General features: G+C 36.5%; 1 protein-coding gene across 20 annotated transcripts in view; it reads left to right on the top strand.

Moving 5' to 3' along the window:
* Mbs (Myosin binding subunit) overlaps positions 1–24076 on the top strand; it is a 277656-nt gene that overhangs the window by 74268 nt on the left and 179312 nt on the right. The gene's annotated exons all lie outside the window — the stretch shown is intronic.

Here is a 24076-nt window from a genome sequence, read left to right as displayed (position 1 = left end):
CTCGTTTATATTTAAAAAGTTATAATTCAAAGGCCGTAAACAACAAAAAGCTATAAATTTTTTTTCTCGCACTTAATTTGCATTTAATTAGCTACTAATTATGTAAAATTTTCAACTTATTCCGCCAACCTTTCGCCGCTAAAATAAGGGACGTAGGTGGACGCCTTTTCGAGATAGCGCCATAAAGGTGGACCAGGGGTGACTCTAGAATGTGTTTGTACGATATGGATATCAAATTAAAGGTATTAATGAAGGTTTTAAAAGGGAGTGGTGGTATTTGTATAGGTGATCGCCTTTTCGAGATATCGCCATAAAGGTGGACCAGGGGTGACTCTAGAATGCGTTTGTACAATATGGGTATCAAACGAAAGGTGTTAATGAGGGTTTTAAAAGGGAGTTGTGGTAGTTGTATAGGTGGTCGCCTTTTCGAGATATCGGCATAAAGGTGGACCAGGGGTGACTCAGAATGCGTTTGTACAATATGGGTATCAAACGAAAGGTGTTAATGAGGGTTTTAAAAGGGAGTTGTGGTAGTTGTATAGGTGGTCGCCTTTTCGAGATATCGGCATAAAGGTGGACCAGGGGTGACTCAGAATGCGTTTGTACAATATGGGTATCAAACGAAAGGTATTAATGAGTATTTTAAAAGAGAGTGGACCTTAGTTCTACAGGTGGTCGCCTTTTCGAAATATCGACATAAAGGTGGACCAGGGGTGACTCTAAAATATGTTTGTACGATATGGGTATCAAGCGAAAGGTGTTAATGAGTATTTCAAAAGGGCGTGAGGTTTAGTTCTACAGGTGGACGCCTTTTCGAGATAGCGCCATAAAGGTGGACCAGGGGTGACTCTAGAATGCGTTTGTACAATATGGGTATCAAACGAAAGGTGTTAATGAGGGTTTTAAAAGGGAGTTGTGGTAGTTGTATAGGTGGTCGCCTTTTCGAGATATCGGCATAAAGGTGGACCAGGGGTGACTCAGAATGCGTTTGTACAATATGCGTATCAAACGAAAGGTATTAATGAGTATTTTAAAAGAGAGTGGACCTTAGTTCTACAGGTGGTCGCCTTTTCGAAATATCGACATAAAGGTGGACCAGGGGTGACTCTAAAATATGTTTGTACGATATGGGTATCAAGCGAAAGGTGTTAATGAGTATTTCAAAAGGGCGTGAGGTTTAGTTCTACAGGTGGACGCCTTTTCGAGATAGCGCCATAAAGGTGGACCAGGGGTGACTCTAGAATGTGTTTGTACGATATGGGTATCAAATTAAAGGTATTAATGAGGCGTTTAAAAGGGAGTGGCGGTAGTTGTATATGTGAAGGCGTTTTCCAGATATCGACCAAAATGTGGACCAGGGTGACCCAACATCATCTGTTGGATACCGCTAATTTATTTATATACATATATAATACCACGAACAGTATTCTTGCCAAGATTTCAAGGGTTTTTTGTTTCGCCCTGCAGGACTTTTTCATTTCATTCTACTTAATATGGTAGGTGTCACACCCATTTTACAAAGTTTTTTTCTAAAGTTATATTTTGTGTCAATAAACTAATCCAAATACGAAGTTTCATCCTTTTTTTCGTATTTGGTATAGAATTATGGCAGTTTTTCGTTTTTCGTAATTTTCGATATCGAAAAAGTGGGCGTGGTCATAGTCCGATTTCGGCCATTTTTTATACCAATACAAAATGAGTTCAGATAAGTACGTGAACTGAGTTTAGTAAAGATATATCGATTTTTGCTCAAGTTATCGTGTTAACGGCCGAGCGGAAGGACAGACGATATACTGTGTATAAAAACTGGGCGTGGCTTCAACCGATTTCGCCCTTTTTCACAGAAAACAGTTATCGTCCTAGAATCTAAGCTAAGGAGTTGAATGTTGACATAATTTACTTATATACTGTAAAGATATTAAATTTTTTGTTAAAATTTGACTTTAAAAAAATTTTTTTTTAAAAGTGGGCGTGGCCGTTCTCCGATTTTGCTTATTTTTATTAAGCATACATATAGTAATAGGAGTAACGTTCCTGCCAAATTTCATCATGATATCTTCAACGACTGCCAAATTAGAGCTTGTAAAACTTTTAAATTACCTTCTTTTAAAAGTGGGCGGTGCCACGCCCATTGTCCAAAATTTTACTAATTTGCTATTCTGCGTCATGAGTTCAACTCACCTACCAAGTTTCATCGCTCTATTCGTCTTTGGTAATGAATTATCGCACTTTTTCGGTTTTTCGAAATTTTCGATATCGAAAAAGTGGGCGTGGTTATAGTCCGATATTGTTCATTTTAAATAGCGATCTGAGATGAGTGCTCAGGAACCTACATACCAAAATTCATCAAGACACCTCAAAATTTACTCAAGTTATCGTGTTAACGGACAGACGGACGGACGGACGATCCTGATGATTTTGTTATATGGAAGTCTATATCTATCTCGATTCCTTTATACCTGTACAACCAACTGTTATCCAATCAAAGTTAATATACTCTGTGAGCTCTGCTTAACTGAGTATAAAAAATAGGTAAGTAGTTTGTGTGAGGATGCAAAGTTTCACGTTTTTTGTGGTCTGCATGTAAAAGCTATGACCACGAATCCCTTATTTCAACAATATGTGAGGTAAGCGTAAGTTTTTGATAAAATTGATGCTTCTAGCCGTAAAAAAGGGGCAAAATTACAGCTTGTATGGAGTATATAATATACATATATACTATCGATCTCTATGATTTTTCAGACAAAAATATGTGCTATATACGTAAGCATTTGGTGAAATTTGAGGCTCTAGCTGTTAAAATGGGGCAGAAATTGAGAAAATTTTCTTATCTGAACAATCTGTTGTATGAGATATATACTATATATACCACCGATTTCTATGATTTTTTCAGACAACAATATATGCTATATACGTAAGCATATGGTGAAGTTTAAAGCTTCAATCTGATAAATTGAGGAAGATATGACAAAAAACCTCTTTTTTTGAAAAATCGGTTGTATGGAGGATATATGCTATAGTGGTTCGATCTGGCCGGTTCCGACAAATGTCTAATCGGACACCTAAATACACCCGCTCACTAAATTTCATCAAGATATCTCAAAAATTGAGGGACTAGTTTGCATACAAACAGACAGACGGACATGTATAAATCAACTCAGTTTTTCATCCTGATTATTTCGGTATACTTAATGGTACTTCTATCTATTTTCCTTTAAGGACTTACCATTGTGGAATTCGTGACGAAATTAATATACCATTTCACTATCATGAAAGGTATGAAGTTTTCGGGACAGCCGAAGACAGTCCCGTCCATACTTGTTTCAATTAAAAAAAAAAATTATTTTGCACTGACCTAGCAAAGTTTTAGACCCAACCTAATAATCTGGCTTATTTCTTTTTATAATTTTCAAAGTGCCTCAAAAAATGTGTTCAATTAATGAAAATATTTTGCAATGACCTGGCAAAGTTTTAGACCCAACCTAATAATCTGGCTTATTTCTTTTTATATTTTTTCAAATATTAAATTTTAACATATTTAATTTTCAAAGTGCCTCAAAACATTTTTAGCATACAAAAATAAATTTTTTTGTTAAATTCAAGGGCAGTCTCAGCCCCGCCACCCCTTAGCCAGTTCTGCATTTCTATACTTAGATACCATTAAAAAAGCGTTGTATATAATTTTCATTGTGCCTCAAATACCTGCTCAAAAATGCTTACCAGCTCTCCTACAAATGCTCTAACATTACTACAGAAAGTACCGGAATATTTTAGAAAAATCAAGCTGTATTTCCTAAGACGACGAAGGATATTTTGGGAAAGATAAAGAAACGTTGCTAACCACGTATAAAGCAATTGACCGGCCTCTCATGTGCTACGCGTCAATAGGTTTGTCGCCTGGTCTTAAAAACACCCAGTGGAAAAGGTTGCAGGCCTGCCAAAATGTTACAGTCTGAACTGCCACGGGATGTCTTCTCATGACCTCTGAACATCATCTACGGAGTGAGGCTAAAGAACATTACGAAATGCTGAACAGACAGTTTTTATTTAGTTGTCACAAACCTGACACCCTGGCAAACAAGTTTTTGATCTAGGGCTGAGAAAACAGCTCCGTTAGCATTATGATGAGATCCGCCACCTGCATACACCGTCGTTTGATCCAGAGAAGCATAAAGAGACCCTAGGCAAAATCCACACAGAATCAGTAAACGTCTTTGTTAAGACGCGCCACGAGTGAACCAAGTTTTTAATATACTCTGCTGTACCCTTGCAGAAGAAGAAATAACACTACGTTCATTTCCACAACCGATCACACCAATCTGGTGGCAGATTCTGAGTCGACGTGCTTCAAGTTTTTCAGTAGTTTTCTCATGTCGTCGACCACAGCCGTTTTCTCATCTTACTCTTGAGGAGACCTTGGCGCGCCGCACGCCGAAATGGATGGTTAAATCAGGGGTTTTTCAGAGAAACACTGATTACATCGATTATGAAAAGCACTAAAGCTCCTCTGCGATGTAGTATGTACTTTGGCCTTATCAAGCTGTATGCTGGCTAATTTCAACATGTAAAGAAAGTAGGAAAAGTCTGCGCCCGGAATCGAGTCTAAAAACTATGAAACCAGAACTCCCGCAAGCTTTCAATTTGTAAATAAGCCAGTTCTTGTTTCTGTTATTTAGATATGGTAACCTTTTAGGCGTACTAAGTAGTTTTACTGGGGTATGTTAGACACGGTACCGTTAAATCGTTTCCGCACATTCAAACAATCATTTGTGTACAGATTGTGGAAACTTCCAAATCGTTTTCCATCGAGTCTTATGTACATAATGAATAAACTTACATGCAAATATATGAACGTAGTACTACTATGTATAAATAATGCTTATTTTTTATTCTATAGGCCAGCATGGAATCTCTAAATTTCATAGGCGCGGTTTTTTCACTGATACTTATATAAATATTATTTATATAAGAGCCAGCGTTCAGCAGCCTTTTCTCATTCAATTCCTTTGAATTAGACTTAATTTTGCTTTTCTGTTTTTATTCATTACATGTCATTCATGTTTAGATTCTTTACATTCAACGCCTAATTCCTATTCATGGAAACGAAATTCATTTTTAGGATAGATTTTTATTTTGTTAATGTCCTACAATAGATAAATTAATGTAAAACGCGATAACCTCCGAAGAGATTTTAGGCCAAGCTTCTCTTCCAATTTGTGTCGTGCTCCTTTTTTAATTTTCCCTACAAACTGGCGGAATGGGACCTACTTGTTTGTATGTAATACCACGAACAGTATTCCTGCCAAGATCCCAAGGGCTCTTGATTTGGCCTGCAGAACTTTTTCATTTTCTTCTACTTAATATGGTAGGCGCCAAACCCATTTTAAAAAGTTTTTTCTGAAGTTATATTTTGCGCTTTATTACTAAAAACCGTAAAGAGGTTATTGACCTCACTATTTGTAGCGAAAGCGTTTTTGGGTGGGTTGAAAAATGGCGTGTTCTTGAGGAACATTCCTTCTCAGACCACCGGTATATTGAAGTAATGTTAGAGTTCTTCGTCGATCAGCCCATTTCGAGACGTAACTCACGTAATACAAACTGGGAACTACATAATGAGCTGTTAGCAAGAGAACTACCATCACTGCCCCCACAAAGCCCCTTATCAACGAAGGAGCTAGAGGGTCTGGTAGAAACCTTCACATCGGCATTCTCTAATGCCTTAGAACAGGCTTGTTCAATGCCAAAACCACGCGGTAAGCGTAAACCTCACTGGTGGTCCGATGATCTGGACCTACTTCGTAAATCCTGTAGAGAACAGTTTAACAAAGCCAAATTCCTTGATAACGGGTCACAATGGCCAGAATACAAGGACAAACTAAGGACCTACAAAAAAGTCCTGAGACAAGCGAAGAGAACTTCATGGAGAAATTTCTGCACTGGAGTCGAAAGTGTCGTTGACACATCAAGGCTACGGTGCGTGCTTTCTAAGACGCAAACAGCTATTAGCTTTCTGCGGATACCGAATGGTACCTGGACCAGCACAGAAGGGGAAACCCTAGAGCTGCTCCTGGACACACATTTCACGGGAAATATGACCAACGCACCGGAAGTACCTGCAGCAAACTAAGCCGTGAATATACCCATCGCTAAGGAGAGGGTGAGGTGGGCAGTTAAAAGTTTTAAACCTTTTAAGGCTGCTGGACCAGATGGGATTGTCCCCGCTGAACTTATCTACTCTATGGAGTTATCAGCCAACTGGCTGCGGCACATATATACCGTTTGTTTGGCTCTGAACTATATTCCGTGTGCATGGAGGAGCGCCACGGTCATATTCATTCCTAAGGCAGGCAAAGCCTCTCACTACAAGCCGAAGGACTACAGACCTATCAGTCTTTCATCCTTCGTACTCAAGACCCTAGAGAGAATAGTTAGCGATTTTCTCACTACAAACATTGATAGCAACCTCATTTCGGGCTATCAACACGCGTACACCAAAGGTAAATTTGCGGAGACATCCTTGTTTGAAAAGGATTATTGTCTTGTGGCCTTCCTAGACATTGAAGGAGCATTCAACAATATAAGTCCGGACGCCGTTAACAATGCTTTAACTGGTCTGGACGTAAGTAGACCCCTAGTGGGACTGATTGATCAACTGATATAGCACGATTTGTCGAATGGGCACGTCCCAGGGTGGTGTCCTTTCCCCTCTACTATGGAACCTAACGGTAAACTCGCTATTAAGAGATACTAGTTGGGGGATCGGGAAGGTTGTGGCATATGCTGATGACCTAGCGATTGTCTACAAAGGCAAGTTTCCTCAAACTTTATGCGACTTGATCCAGGTAGCATTGCGAGAGGTTTCCCTGTGGGCTTCCCGATGTGGACTCAGCGTCAATTCCGATAAAGTTGAGCTTGTCTTATATACCAAACGGTACAAAATACCATCGTTAAACCTACCAGAACTAAATGGGGGTGCCTAAGCCTGACAGATAAAGCCACATTTCTAGGCGTAGTTTTAGACAAAAAGCTGAACTGGAGGGACAACGTTATTCAGCGACAAAAGAAAGCGTACATTGCATTATATACGTGCAAAAGAGCCATTGGCAAAAAATGGGGACTCACCCCCAACATATGCAGATGGATTTATACCGCGATTATCCGACCAATACTGCTGTATGGGGTAGTCGTATGGTGGCCAGCCTTGAGCAAGGCGTCAAACCTAAATTTGCTGGGTAAAGTCCACAGATCCAGCATGATAAGCATAAGCGGGGCTCTAAGAACAACGCCTAGCGAAGCTCTCCAGGTCATTTTTGACATCCTTCCATTAGATCTAGCTGGTCATCGAGCAGCGGAAACTTCAGCCCTGCGTCTAAGGAAGTTGTCGTGTTGGAACAACAAGACCACAGGACACTCAAGTATACTACACAAATACAGTTTTCTTCCTCCTATCACGAATCGATGTGCGACCACAACAGTTGCGGAAACCAACTTTAAGATAAACATACCCAGCAGGGATGCCTGTACGGAGTCGGATAAGTGCCTTGCTATGGGCAGCAGCATTTCCATATACACCGATGGCTCCAAGCTAAACGGTAGAGTTGGAGGTGGAGTATACTCAAGGGACCTTGACTTCCAGCTCTCATTCAGACTACCCGACCACTGCAGTGTATTCCAGGCAGAAGTTGAAGCCATAATGGAAGCCGCAGCTAGGATAGGGACATACAATGTCGGCAAAGAAATTTTTATCTTCAGCGACAGCCAAGCTGCCATAAAATCTCTTAAACTGTCGCCGATCTCTTCAGGAGATGGGTCAACAGAACCGTGTACACCTCACATGGGTCCCTGGTCATAGCGATATCGAGGGACACTGCATTGCAGACGATCTCGCTGGGCAGGGTACAACCAGGCAGATTCTTCCTGTGCAAGAACGCTTAGGTATGCCCCTGTCCACATGCAAGCTAATGCTAAAAGAGCACACTACCGCCAAGCCGACGAAGAATGGCTACAAACACCGGGGTGACGAATATCGAAAGAAACCTGGCCTAAAAGATCCCGTCACGTGTACAACCTCAGAAGGGATACAATTTCCACACTTGTGGTGGCACTCACGGATCATTGCCTCATAGGTAGGCATGCAGAAAGGTTAGGAGCGCCTTATCGTCGTTGCTGTAGGAGTCGTAAAGAGGATGAGGAGGAGGAAACGGTGGTTCACCTCATTTGCAACTGCCCAGCACTAAGCGGAGCACGGCTTTCTGGGAGCTCCATTTCTTGATATTCTGAGCCAGGCTGTGGAGCATGACGTCAAGGACCTGATAGCTTCATCAGGTCCTCAAAATGGTTCGAAGAGGAAAGGTAACGGTGTTTTTCGTGGTATCACAACGGGCCTAATACTACTGGCCTAAGTGTGCCCTCGGGCAGCCACCCTAACCTATATTTTGCGCCAATAAACCAATCCAATTACCATGTTTCATCCCTTTTTTTCAGATTTGGTATAGAATTATGGCATTTTTTCAGTTTTCGTAATTTTCGATATCGAAAAAGTGGGCGTGGTCATAGTCGGATTTCGGCCAGTTTTTATACCAAGATAAAATGAGTTCAGATAAGTACGTGAATTAGGTTTAGTAAAGATATATTGGCTTTTGCTCAAGTTATCGTGTTAACGACCGAGCGGAAGGACAGACGGTCGACTGTTTATAAAAAACTGGGCGTGGCTTCAACCGATTTCGGTCATTTTCACAGAAAACAGTTATCGTCACAGAATCTATGCCCCTACCAGATTTCACAAGGATTGGTACATTTTTGTCGACTTATGGCATTAAAAGTATTCTATACACATTAAATGAAAAAGGGCGGGGACACGCCCATTTTGAAATTTTCTTTTATTTTTGTATTTTATTGCACCATATCATTACTGTTACAGTACTTATATACTGTAAAGATAATAATTTATTTTTGTTATAATTTGGGCGTTTTCATCATCCGATTTTGCTAATTTTTATTTAGCACACATATAGTAATAGGAGTAACGTTCCTGCCAAATTTCATTATGATATCTTCAACGACTGCCAAATTATAGCTTGCAAAACTTTTAAATTACCTTCTTTTAAAAGTCTGCAGTGCCACGCCCATTGTCCAAAAATTTACTAATTTTCTATTCTGCGTCACAAGGTCAACCCACCTACCAAGTTTCATCGCTTTATCCGTCTTTGGTAATGAATTATCGCACTTCTTCGGTCTTAAGAAATATTCGATATCGAAAAAGTGGGCGTGGTTGTAGTCCGATTTCGTTAATTTTTAATAGCGATCTGGAATGAGTGCCCAGGAACGTACATACCAAATTTTATCAAGATACCTCAAAATTTACTCCAGTTATCGTGTTAACGGACAGTCGGACGGACATGGCTAAATGAATTTCTTTTTTCGCCCAGATCATTTTGATATATAGAATTCTATATCTATCTCGATTAGTTTATGCCGTTACGGATTACCGTTATGCGAACAAAATTAATGTACTCTGTGAGCTCTGCTCAGCTCAGTATAAAAAGACGGATTTAAATTTTTTTACACCTTAAATTAATTGTGCAATATACGAAAGCAGTATAGACTGAATGAGTCCGTAGTGTTTTCTGTTAAGTTAAAGTCATTTATTCGTAATCCCTGGAAAATGTTCTATTATAAACATTTATCAGGTTTATCGAACGCTTTCATGAAATATTTTAATTTTACCAGAGTTTTTCGGCAGAGGTGTCATAGTGCGACGACAAATTACCAGGCATGCACATCTCGAAGCGCCTGATCCACCTTATTGAAACTATTTCTTAATAATATTGAAAATATTAACAAATTCATAGTATTCCGGTCAGTCCACTTTCCGGAAAAAGTTGCCTAAATATCTATTTTGGCAAAAAGCTATCTATGTACCAAATTTTAGATAAATCGCTCAATAAATAAGATTTTTTGTTCGGTTCCAGGGAAAAAAGTGTGCTAAATATTTACCCAGGCAAAAAGCTACCAAAATGTGCCAAAATCACTTGAAGAATAAGATTTTTTGGAAAATGGTCTGTCACTGGATCTCTAATTCAAGAAAAATTATGGTGTGCAGATCTGCAACTCAGTGATAAAATTTTCTTTTCATGTTCTGTTAGACTAACACCAATATTTTTTTTGTTTTCAGTGCACATATTTACGTGCCACATATTTTTATAATACTCTCTTAATACCCATCGCATTTCTCATATTTTATTATATATAAATATTACTGAAATATTCGCATATGTTAACCGGCATTGTTATTTTTTTCATATAAATTGATAACACAGACACAAATAAAATCAAACAGCTGAATGGCAAGCAGCTGAATCCCTAGTCTGCGTTACTACACCGAAAAAAATGAAGCTAGTAAAGTAAAAAAATTAAGTTGGCTGTTCTTGAATTAACAGACATTCAGAAAAATATATCGCATTATGGTTAATTCAACCAAGTTTTTTGTAAAGAAAACAAATTTATTTAGCTATTTCCACAGAAGAATAACTGTTAATAGCCGTTTTTTTACACGCATATACGTTTACGTTTGCGCTTAAAAAAACGCTTATCCTCGCTTAGATAATGCTTAGGAGACCCATCCAGTGGCAGTGGTTAAACAACTAGCTACATCACAGGGTGTACCGAAAAGCGGAGACACAACCCTCTGATGGCTATAGTGTATAACATATAGCTGAATCGGTTGCGATGAATAGTGGATACACACCATTTTTAGAGGTGAAACATAGAATTAGCGTTGAGGTGTAACCTAGACACAAATTTCAGTTAAAATAAAAAAAATAAATGTAAGGCGCGATAACCTCCGAAGAGATCTAAGGCCGAGCTTCTCTTCCAATTTGCGTCGTGCTCCTCTTGATTTTCCCTACAAATTGGCCGGACGGGACCTACATGTTTTATGCCGACTCCGAACGGCATCTGCAAAGCAGATGAGTTTTCACTGAGAGCTTTTCATGGCAGAAATACACCCGGAGTGCTTGCCAAACACTGCCGAGGGGCGACCCCGCTTAGAAAAATTTTCTTCTAATTGAAAAATCTTATTTCTAAAATTTTGATGTTGCTTTGCCCGGGAGTTGAACCCAGGGCATACGGTGTGATAGGCGGAGCACGCTACCCATCACACCACGGTGGCCGCACATTACATCTGAGTATAATGCGTATTGAAATTTAGTAGGACAAGTTTTATGCGCAGCAATTTCAGAGGTGTAATTAAAGTTTGACGCTTAGCAGTCCATATAAAGTTTAAGCGTAAAAGTCTATATGTAATAAAAAAAATAAAAAAAAAGTTTTAAGTTAAACGGTTTTTTTGAAAACAATACTTACATGAAGAAATAATAATACTAAAAGATAGAAAATAATTAGGTAGGTCCTAGGTACTAGTCATCACACTCCTCATCAATCTAGGGCGTTGATCAGACAATTAAATAAAAGCGTTGGATGCGTGAAATTTCTAAAAACGTCATTAGGGTTCAGTTGGTCTTATATATGACTATCAATAGAAATTTACGCGTCCAACGCTTTTATTTAATTGTCTGATCAATGCCCTAGATTGATCACGAGTGTGATGAATAGTACCTAGGACCTACCTAATTATTTTCTAGCTTTTAGTATTATTATTACTTCATGTAAGTATTGTTTTCAATAAAACGGTTTAACTTAAACATTGTTTTTTAATTATTTTATTTTCAAGTTTTAAGGTTTTATTTATTTGCCTATTATTTCTCAATATATTTAGTTCATTTTGTGACTCATTACTGCTAGGACTTTCCTGAAAATTACTCGACTCTGCGCCACGTATGCTTGTCCCTCCTCCAACTCCAAGATATTTTGATATCATCTCTACTGGATTGCATGTAATATTTGTTCTAAATATGAGTCAAATCGGCCCACAAATATGATTTTTGTGAATATCTCGATCCTTGCGCCACCTAGCGGCGATTTTTTCATAGGTCCCTTTCTATTCTCGTATTTATTATGTGTTCCAAATATGAGCCAAATCGGACCACAAATACGATTTTTGTGAATATCTCGATCCTTGCATCACCTATCGGTGATTTTTTCCATAGGTCGCTTTCTATTCTTGTATGTATTATGTGTTCCAAATATGAGCCAAATCGGACCACAAATACGATTTTTGTGAATTTATCGATCCTTGCCCCACCTAGCAGCATTTTTTTTCTTATTATTGCCTAGTCGTCCGGTTCTGAACTATATTCCAAGTTTCAAGCTTGTAGCTTATCGGGAAGTTACTTAAATTTCAATTACAAAATTCGTGCCAGCCATCCAACCAGCCAGCCTTGTCAAGTCATCCTAAATAAAACCGTTAAAAAAAAAACAGCTAATATCAAGTTAACAATATTCTGTAAAAGTGACCGATTTTCAATCAATCTATTTTTATTTGTTAAAACAACTGATTCCAATTGTCATTTCAACAGCCAATAACTGTTAACTACGCAAATGCATCAAAGCGAAACATACGCAGACTTATTACTGTCGTGCCACAGATATCTGTTTAATATTAACAGCCTAATGTTGACGGAAATTTGTTATTTTAACTGTTTTCATTGTTAATCTTATTAATAGCTGTGTTTTTTTTTTACATCTATAGATGTAACTTTTACGCTTAAACTTTATATGGACTGCTAAGCGTCAAACTTTAATTACACCTCTGAAATTGCTGCGCATAAAACTTGTCCTACTAAATTTCAATACGCATTACACTCAGATGTAACTGAAATATGTGTCTAGGTTACACCTCAACGCTAATTCTATGTTTCACCTCTAAAAATGGTGTGTATCCACTATTCATCGCAGCCGATTCAGCTATATGTTATACACTATAGCCATCAGAGGGTTGTGTCTCCGCTTTTCGGTACACCCTGTGATGTAGCTAGTTGTTTAACCACTGCTGCTAGATGGGTCTCCTAAGCTTTATCTAAGCGAGGATAAGCGTTTTTTTACGCGCATAAGTAAACGTATACGCGTGTAGAAAAACACGGCTAATGTCACATAATTGTAAGCTAACATAGCGGAGCTAGGCGGTCATCTTAATCTGATGGTAGTGTGCTACGCCCACTACACCGAAAATCCTGGGCACAAGGTCTGGAAAAAGCAACATCAAAATCTTTAGAAAAAAAGTTGTGTATTTTTTTAAATAGCTGTGATTTAATTTAAAGATTTTTCTTGTTTTATTTGACTGTTTTCATACTTTATTCAGACTCAACAATGTGTGCGAAGTTGATTCAAGTTATTTGTGATAAATAAAAATTGCGAGAAATATCGGTTGTATTGACCCGTAATTCCGTTCATTTTACCAGCTTTTTTCTTTTAGTGTAGCATTCGGCGGCGTTTAAACATTCCTTCAAAAGTTTAGTATTATGCATACTTACATATATTTATACATGACGACGGTTTGCTAAAATATAAATAATTTATTGTTTTTTGTTTCGTACCATTCCCTTTTCATATTTGATTTCCGTTATCAAAATTTGAGCTATAAAATTTAAACAATGCGTGCAGCGTACGTTAGCAATTAAAATAAAAATAACATAAATAGTCTATTGCTCAAGCAGGCAGCTCATGATTAAACGAGCTTTGCGAATTATTGGTTGAAAATATTATTTTATACCCAGCTGTACTTGTATACAAGCTGTAATAACTTGATTAAAAATTGAGATATCTTCCTCAAATTTGATACACATGTTTATGTATATAACCTCATAACTGATTGGTGTTGAAAAAGAAAAAAAAATCGCACTACTATAACATCAGGCACTTTTTTATATCGAAATTTTCGAAAAATGGAAATTTTTTTACCAAATTTGGTATACATATATATATATATATTTTTTTTTTAAATATATTGATATAGACACAAACATCCATTTTGACAATACCTGTTCATATACCTACGAACTATAAATACAAGACAAACGACAACAACAAATCAGAACGAAAGTCGACACTGATGATGGCACAACGACGAAACCGGGCTGTCTGTTGTTGTTGTTGTAGCAATAAGGTTACTCCCCGAAGGCTTTGGGAAGTTTTATCGATGTGATGGTCCTTTGCCGGATACAGATCCGGTACGCTTCGGTAACAGCACCATTAAGTGCTAGCCCGACCATCTCGGGAACGATTTATATGGCCACATTAAACCTTCAGGCCATTCCTCCCTCCCCACCCCAAGTTCCATGAGGAGCTTGGGGTCGCCATAGCTTCGTCTGTTAGTGAAACAGGATTCACCGCGGATAGGTGAGGTTGAGAATTGGGTTTGGAGAAGCTATATATTGCGCTGGCAACCTGAAAGGGTTGCGCTACACAGCCCCTTGAATCTGGTATTTTAGTCGCCTCTTACGACAAGCATACCTACCGCGGGTATATTCTGACCCCCGAAACCAATTTTGACAAAGAGTGACGGAAATTCGTTCCAATATACATACATCATTTATCCACCCTGTCAGAAAATCAACAAAACAATATAAGTCAGATAAACTTCGCCTTTAAAGTTGGCCCTAATGGTGCCCCCATAAATTCAGAAACTCATTTTTTCAGAAAACATTAGTCAGAACCCTTTTTTCAGAAAGACAAAATTCATAGGTTAAAACTCAGAAGTCTAATTTCACATGTCAAATTTCAGAACTGGAATTTCAGAAGTCAAAAATTCAGAAAATAATCAGACGACAGAGAAATCGTTAAATTTTTCTCTAAATTCAGAAAATTTTATTTATTTGAAAGGAATTATGGATAAAGAAAAAGTAGTACAATCTAAAATTTTTTAATTATGCGCAATAGAAAGCATGTAATTAATTAAATCTTTTCGCGTTTATCTTTTTTAAATGAAATTACAATATTAAAAAACGAAGTTTTTATATTTTATCTTGCGTTTCCGATATGTCTTGCCTCCAGCTGAAAATTGCTGCAGTTTTCTTTCTATTATTGCCTTTTAGTTTTTATACCCAGCTGTACTTGTACACAGGGTATTATAACTTTGATTGGATAACGGTTGGTTGTACAGGTATAAAGGAATCGAGATGGATATAGACTCATATATCAAAATCATGAGTATCGAAAAAAAATTTTATTGAGCCATGTCCGTCCGTCCGTCTGTCCGTTAACACACGTGCGTAAAGCTGGCAGACCCAAGTGCTCAAAAATAAGTTTAAGTTGTTTGAGAATTAAGTGCATTTTAGGTGCTATTTAGGGCCACAAAAGATAATTTAGGTGCTAATTTGGTTTTCGAGATAGCTTGACGTTAACCTAGCAGACCCACAACTTAAATTTCATTTTATTTTAAATAAAAAATATATCAAAATTAGGAGCTATTTAGGTGCTTTTTAGGGCCACAAAAGATAATTTAGGTTTTCATTTCGTTTTCGAGATATTCGCAAAAAGGTGTGGGTCTGCTAGGTTAACGTCAAGCTAGCAGACCCACAATTTAAATTTCATTTTTTTTAAATAAAAAGTATATCAAAATTAGGAGCTATTTAGGTGCTTTTTAGGGCCACAAAAGATAATTTAGGTTTTCATTTCGTTTTCGAGATATTCGCAAAAAGGTGTGGGTCTGCTAAGTTAACGTCAAGCTAGCAGACCCACAATTTAAATTTCATTTTTTTTAAATAAAAAGTATATCAAAATTAGGAGCTATTTAGGTGCTTTTTAGGGCCACAAAAGATAATTTAGGTTTTCATTTAGTTTTCGAGATATTCGCAAAAAAGTGTGGGTCTGCTAGGTTAACGTCAAGCTAGCAGACCCACAACTTAAATTTCATTTTATTTTAAATAAAAAATATATCAAAATTGGGAGCTATTTAGGTGCTTTTTAGGGCCACAAAAGATAATTTATTTAAAAAAAAAAAATGAAATTTAAATTGTGGGTCTGCTAGCTTGACGTTAACTTAGCAGACCCACACCATTTTGCGAATATCTCGAAAACCAAATGAAAACCTAAATTATCTTTTGTGGCCCTAAAAAGCACCTAAATAGCTCCTAATTTTGATATACTTTTTATTTAAAAAAAATTAAATTTAAATTTGGGGTCTGCTAGCTTGACGTTAACCTAGCAGACCCACACCTTTTTGCGAATATCTCGAAAACGAAATGAAAACTTAAATTATCTTTTGTGGCCCTAAAAAGCACCTAAATAGCTCCTAATTTTGATATACTTTTTATTTAAAAAAAATGAAATTTAAATTGTGGGTCTGCTAGCTTGACGTTAACCTAGCAGACCCACACCTTTTTGCGAATATCTCGAAAACTAAATGAAAACCTAAATTATCTTTTGTGGCCCTGAATAGCTCCTAATTTTGATATATTTTTTATTTAAAATAAAATGAAATTTAGGTTGTGGGTCTGCTAGCTTGACGTTAACCTAGCAGACCCACCCTTTTTAGCGAATATCTCGAAAACGAAATGAAAACCAAAATTATCTTTTGTGGCCCTAAAAAGCACCTAAATAGCTCCTAATTTTGATATACTTTTTATTTAAAAAAAATGAAATTTAAATTGTGGGTCTGCTAGCTTGACGTTAACCTAGCAGACCCACACCTTTTTGCGAATATCTCGAAAACTAAATGAAAACCTAAATTATCTTTTTTGGCCCTAAGAAGGGCCCTAAATTATCTTTTGTGGCCCTAAAAAGCACCTAAGTAGCTCCTAATTTTGATATACTTTTTATTTAAAAAAAATGGAATTTAAATTGTGGGTCTGCTAGCTTGACGTTAACCTAGCAGACCCACACCTTTTTGCGAATATCTCGAAAACGAAATGAAAACCTAAATTATCTTTTGTGGCCCTAAAAAGCACCTAAATAGCTCCTAATTTTGATCTACTTTTTATTTAAAAAAATGAAATATAAATTTTGGGTCTGCTAGCTTGACGTTAACCTAGCAGACCCACACCTTTTTGCGAATATCTCGAAAACGAAATGAAAACCTAAATTATCTTTTGTGGCCCTAAAAAGCACCTAAATAGCTCCTAATTTTGATATACTTTTTATTTAAAAAAAATGAAATTTAAATTTTGGGTCTGCTAGCTTGACGTTAACCTAGCAGACCCACACCTTTTTGCGAATATCTCGAAAACGAAATGAAAACCTAAATTATCTTTTGTGGCCCTAAAAAGCACCTAAATTGCTCCTAATTTTGATGTATTTTTTATTTAAAATTAAATGAAATTTAAGTTGTGGGTTTGCTAGCTTGACGTTAACCTAGCAGACCCACACCTTTTTGCGAATATCTCGAAAACGAAATGAAAACCTAAATTATCTTTTGTGGCCCTAAAAAGCACCTAAATAGCTCCTAATTTTGATATATTTTTTATTTAAAATTAAATGAAATTTAAGTTGTGGGTTTGCTAGCTTGACGTTAACCTAGCAGACCCACACCTTTTTGCGAATATCTCGAAAACGAAATGAAAACCTAAATTATCTTTTGTGGCCCTAAAAAGCACCTAAATAGCTCCTAATTTTGATATATTTTTTATTTAAAATTAAATGAAATTTAAGTTGTGGGTTTGCTAGCTTGACGTTAACCTAGCAGACCCACACCTTTTTGCGAATATCTCGAAAACGAAATGAAAACCTAAATTATCTTGTGTGGCCCTAAAAAGCACCTAAATAGCTCCTAATTTTGATATATTTTTTATTTAAAATTAAATGAAATTTAAGTTGTGGGTTTGCTAGCTTGACGTTAACCTAGCAGACCCACACCTTTTTGCGAATATCTCGAAAATGAAATGAAAACCTAAATTATCTTTTGTGGCCCTAAAAAGCACCTAAATAGCTCCTAATTTTGATATATTTTTTATTTAAAATAAAATGAAATTTAAGTTGTGGCCCTAAATTATCTTTTGTGGCCCTAAAAAGCACCTAAGTAGCTCCTAATTTTGATATACTTTTTATTTAAAAAAAATGAAATTTAAATTGTGGGTCTGCTAGCTTGACGTTAACCCAGTAGACCCACACCTTTTTGCGAATATCTCGAAAACGAAATGAAAACCTAAATTATCTTTTGTGGCCCTAAAAAGCACCTAAATAGCTCCTAATTTTGATATACTTTTTATTTTAAAAAAATGAAATTTAAATTTTGGGTCTGCTAGCTTGACGTTAACCTAGCAGACCCACACCTTTTTGCGAATATCTCGAAAACGAAATGAAAACCTAAATTATCTTTTGTGACCCTAAAAAGCACCTAAATAGCTCCTAATTTTGATATATTTTTTATTTAAAATAAAATGAAATTTAAGTTGTGGGTCTGCTAGCTTGACGTTAACCTAGCAGATCCACACCTTTTTGCGAATATCTCGAAAACGAAATGAAAACCTAAATTATCTTTTGTGGCCCTAAAAAGCACCTAAATAGCTCCTAATTTTGATATACTTTTTATTTAAAAAAAATGAAATTTAAATTTTGGGTCTGCTAGCTTGACGTTAACCTAGCAGACCCACACCTTTTTGCGAATATCTCGAAAACGAAATGAAAACCTAAATTATCTTTTGTGGCCCTAAAAAGCACCTAAATAGCTCCTAATTTTGATATATTTTTTATTTAAAATAAAATGAAATTTAAGTTGTGGGTCTGCTAGCTTGACGTTAACCTAGCAGACCCACACTTTTTTGCGAATATCTCGAAAACCAAATGAGCACCTAAATTATCTTTTGTGGCCCTAAATAGCACCTAAAATGCACTTAATTCTCAAACAACTTAAACTTATTTTTGAGCACTTGGGTCTGTCAGCTTTACGCACGTCGTTAACACGATAACTTGAGTAAATATTGAGATATCTTCACCAAATTTGGTACACGAGCTTACTGGGCCCAGAATAGATTGGTATTGAAAATGAGCGAAATCGGATGATAGCCACGATTCGATTGGATATAACACCTTCTTTCGACGTTGCTGTGTTCCAGGCTGAAAAAAAAATTCATAAGACAAATTTCAGAAGTCAAAATTCAGAAAGTAATCAGACAGTAAAAAAACATTAAATTTTGCGCAACTTCTGAATTTTGATTTCGGAATTTCTGTTTCTGAGTTTTAGCTTTCTGAAAAAAGGGTTCTGACTAATGTTTTCTGAAAAAATGTGTTTCTGAATTTTTGTTTTCTGGATTTCTGGGGGGGACCGGGCCTAATACGCATGTCACGAATTTAACTACATTTTTCGAAAATAAACATAACCCTTAGCATAATAATAATTTTAACAAATGTTGAGATATTTTTATAAAATGTGGAACATGTAGATTTTTTTGGTGTCAGAATATATTGGTAATGAAAATAGGCAAAATCGATATCGAAAACTTCGAACAATGGGAATTATGGCATTATTCGAATATAAGGAATGTTGATAAACTGATGAACTTTGACTAATGAATTTAGCATATGGTGCAATTAACAACTGAAGTTATGTGAATAGATTTTAAAACTTTTACAAACCGTTAATCAAAATTTAAAAGTGTGAATATATGTAAAACTAACCAAAAGTGCGTTTCTTGATTTAAGCTATATATTGGTTGCAAATTGGTAAAATCGGTCGGCAACCACCCCCACTTTCATTAAGGATAGATGATATGAAAATCGACAGCGGGGTATATAGTGTTCGACTACACCTGATACTTAGACCCGCTTACTTTTTTTCCTTTGTATTTTAATATACACACTTTTTTTATTTAAATTTAAAAGACATTTTTTTTGATTTGCTTTTTTACTTTGCTCTTATTTGTACTTTCGGTGTAGGTAAAAGATGTGTGAAACACATTTTTCCATCACATGAACCACCTTCCTCAATAACAACTACAACAACAACACAATAGCCATTCATCGTTGCCCAGCGCTGGAAGAAGCGATGACATCATCATTGTTTTTGTTGCGAATTCATTTAGTTGTTTTTGTTTTCTATTTAAGTTTACCGCATAGAATATTTTTGCTTTTTATTTATTTCCAAAATCTTTCTTATGGACAAACTAATGGCGTTTTCTTTTCTAAAAATATTGTCGCCGCATTTGGTTCTTCTGAGATCTCTCGTGAGTTTGTGAGTTTTTTAATAAAATATTTTCCACTGAGTAAGAATATGGGCCTCATTACTAGAAAAATAGCCATTTTGCATAGCTTCAGGTGGCCTAGTTCGAAAGTTAGAATATAAGAGTGTGACATTATTCAGAAAAGAAAACGCCTTAAGTATTTTGGATACCCGACCGGTGTACCGGTTAGTTAAGTGGATGCGTAGATAGTCTAGTATTCCAACGGTGGTGCATCTCCAAAATACCGTCTCTAAAGATCGCAGAAATGAGAGATTCGTGCTACCATTCACTTTCCGGACTGTATATCGTGCTACATATACTCTCATATGATGGGAAGCTTGCCGACCATAATTGGTGGAGAAAACATTCTAGCAGCCCATTCAAGTTATCAGAACCGGATGGGATCTATCTCTCGCTCTAGCTTTTCCTTTCTTCATATATAAGGCATCTGTACTGCTCGGCTACTTTCCACACTGGTAAACAAATGTTACGAGGTCGTACTCATACCAAAGCCAGAAAAACCCGAGCAACTGCCCTCGCGTATCGACGAATTATCTGCAGTTTGTTGTCCTAAAGGGTATGGCCAAAATTTTGGATCAGCATATTAGGGAGGTAAACCTAAACAAACTCCCTCTGTGTGGGATTCAATTTGCCAATTAGTCAAGAAAATACACAGAGACGACTATTCAGAGCTTCACGGAAAAAAATTAAAAGGCTTTGGAGTCTAAAAATATGCTGCGCTTTTGTTGGCATCTCAAGGGCTTTCGATAACACCACACATCAAGGTATCAAAGGATTTGAAGAAAAATAAGTTTTGAGCTGGGACGGCCAACTGATTGGCCATTAGGGGATTTCCTCTTTGACACACAAGAGTAAGCAAATTACGGCGGTGGTGCATGAGGTAACGATATATATTCGCATCATGGAAAGTTGGAGTGGTAACGAAGGACTGTATCAATCCTAACAAAACTGCCCTAGTGCCTTTTACCCGGAGAAGAGAACTATCCATTCTAGAACCATGCCAGGGTGGAATGAAAATCCGATTTTCAATGGAAGAAAAATAATTAGGGGTTACTCTGGACAGAACTCTCACATGGAATGCTAATGTACATGCTACTTTAAACGAAGCAACAAGAGCATTTTTCTCCTGCACTCGACTCTATGGAAAAACATGGGGATATCCACCGAAATTGTATACTGGACATTTACTATGTTGTCAGCCCAATAATCACGTGTGATTCCTGAAATTAATCAAACTGCAACGACTAGTTTGTATTGGAATGAGAACAGGAGACGTTGATATACTTAGTGCCTTAGTTGGAATACCTCTCTTGTATTTTGTAATAGAGGAAGAGGCAACACTTGCTGCACTAATACTTCAAAGTATTTCTGAGCGAAAGAGCGCAAGAATAACAAGGAATTTGAAAGTAAAAAGAAAATTCATAGAATATCCCATATTCATAGAAATTCGTAATGGCCCTACGCTCAGAACCTCACTAAATTTTTAGGTATATATTATACACATAACTCTTTGGCAAGCAGGGAATCCATATGCTGACTATTACTCAGAGGTCTGATTCACGGATGCATAAAAATTTGATGCCAATAAAACTATATAAAAATCTACGGACTAAACTTCAAGAAATCGATACCACTAAGATGCTACTCCACTATTTTTTCAAGCAGAAACCGATGTGATAGAAGCTTGCGGTAGAAAATTTCTACGAAAAGGCTTGTCTTTCAGGTGTATCCTCATTTTGTGAGACATCCAGCTTCTAAGCAATTGGATGAATACATTGGATGACCAAATGATCTAGTAGCCAAAAACAAGGGTTTGTTAGGATGGGTTCGCGGTCATAAGAGACATAAAGGTAGTGAACATGCAGACTACCTAGCCTAGTAGGTTACTTTAGCAGACTTTGATGGTTCAGAGCCCCTCAGTTGACTCACAAAGGCACACACTAGGCAAACCATTAGTAATTGGGAAATAAAGCAGTTCAGACAAGCTTGGATTAAATGACCATTGGCCAATTGTTAATACTTCCAGCAACGAGAGTATCAGCCAAACTCATAAATCTAAGCAGAGGGTATACGAATTCCCACTGGGACTATACGGGACACTGTAGTCTAGGATATCACCTAAGTAAGTTAAATCTATCCGATACACAAATCTGTAGCTTTTGCGATCTGGAGGAAGAAACGCCGGTTCACACCCTCTACGAATGCGTCGCTCTGTTCAAGCAGATAATCTCATATCAAGGTGGCGTGACTATTTATCTCTTTGGGATATGGAGCCTGAAGAGGTACACAAATACATTAAAAGCCACCACAAATAGTGGTAGGCTAAAAGGTCAAACACAATAGATCTAAATAATTGTCGCAGTGCATCGAACGGATTTAACAGCTGTTGTTGATCTCAAAACCGCAATTTGTTGTGTTATTTTATATACAAACTAAAATAGAGTGAATTTTTTCTTCAAGAAGTGCTGATATAAAACTATTCTATATATAAATAGAATTTAAGTTATATAAAAAAAAAAAAAAAGAAGTAAGGAAGTCTAAGTTCGGGTGAAACCGAACATTACATACCCAGATGTACACTTGAAATGCTGTTGTTGTGTATTTTGTGTACTTAATAGTGTTAAAAGGCTGCGCAATAATACATATACATATTAGGGCGGGTCAAATTGTATGGGGAAAAAAACTTCAGGTGCACATCCAGTTTCTGAATGTATGGGTCATACTGAGTAATATTGTCCATGGGACCATAGGTCTGAAATGAATTTCGAGCCTCCATAATTTTGTTAGAAAATATTTTTTTTTTTAGAAATTTTTATTATTATTTTTGTTTGAAAATATTTTGGGCTATTTAAAAATTGAATTTGCAATATGGAAAGTAAAATGTTCGTCGATTTTTGCAACAAATTCGTCGATTTTCCCCAAAAATAAGGGATAAAAAGCGAAAAATAGTAGGAAAGCGCCCTATAGCGACGAATATTGTACTTTTCCATATTGCAGATTCAATTTTTAAATAGCCCAAAAGATTTTCTAACAAAAATAAATTAGGGAGGCTCGAAATTCATTTCAGACCTATGATCTCATGGGCAATATTACTTAGTATGACCCGTAGATTCAGAAACTGGATGTGCCTTTTCAATAATAAATTTGACCCACCCTAATACATATGGTTCTATTCTGAAATAATTTCCGTTGAAAAGAAGCAAAACCGATACAGAGGCTAACACCAATGACCTTGAGCGGGTAATAATGCAGTTTTCCTTCAGATATTGGGATTTCCCTACTTTTTATTTTAAAATAAGATATAACAGTACAATAAAAATACGATTGGTACAAAACTATTTTTCGCTAAGATTTAACTTATTGTTTTAAAGTTATTTATATAAAAGTGGGCGTGGTCTTTAACCAATCTTATACATTTTTACTAGAAATATTTCCTGCTATAATGAAAATATGTGTACCCAATTTCGTTACGATATGTAAATTTTTTCTTCGAGTTATGGCTCCCGAAACATTGAAAATTGCTTAGACAAATAAGGGGCGGTGCCACACCCATTTTCAAACATTTTAGTGTTTTCCAATTTAATGTTATAATTCAATTTGGAAAGTAAAATTCTATTGATACAAAGGTCTTTTTAGCTAAGATATAGCTTATTATTTTCTTCTACAACCCTTTTAGAAATCTTTTATATAAAAGTGGGCGTGGTCTTTCACCGATCTCGTCCATTTTTTCTAGAAATATTTCCTGATATAATGAAAATATGTGTACCCAATTTTGTTACGATATGTAAATTTTTTCTTCGAGTTATGGCTCCCGAAACATACAAAATTGCTTAGTCATAAAAGGGGCGGCTCCACGCTCATTTTTTTAAATTTGAAGTTTTTCCTATTTATTGTTATATATCCACTTAAGAAATGAAATACCATTGATATAGAGCTATTTTTTTTGCAAAGATATAGCTTATTTTATTCGTCCACGACCCTTTTAAAAATCTTTTATATAAAAGTGG

This window comes from Eurosta solidaginis, chromosome 5 (assembly GCF_040869045.1).
Source record: "Eurosta solidaginis isolate ZX-2024a chromosome 5, ASM4086904v1, whole genome shotgun sequence".
NCBI classification, from domain to species: Eukaryota; Metazoa; Arthropoda; class Insecta; order Diptera; family Tephritidae; genus Eurosta; species Eurosta solidaginis.
Note: the sequence above shows the minus strand (reverse complement) of the source record. Positions and strands in the feature narration are given on the sequence as shown.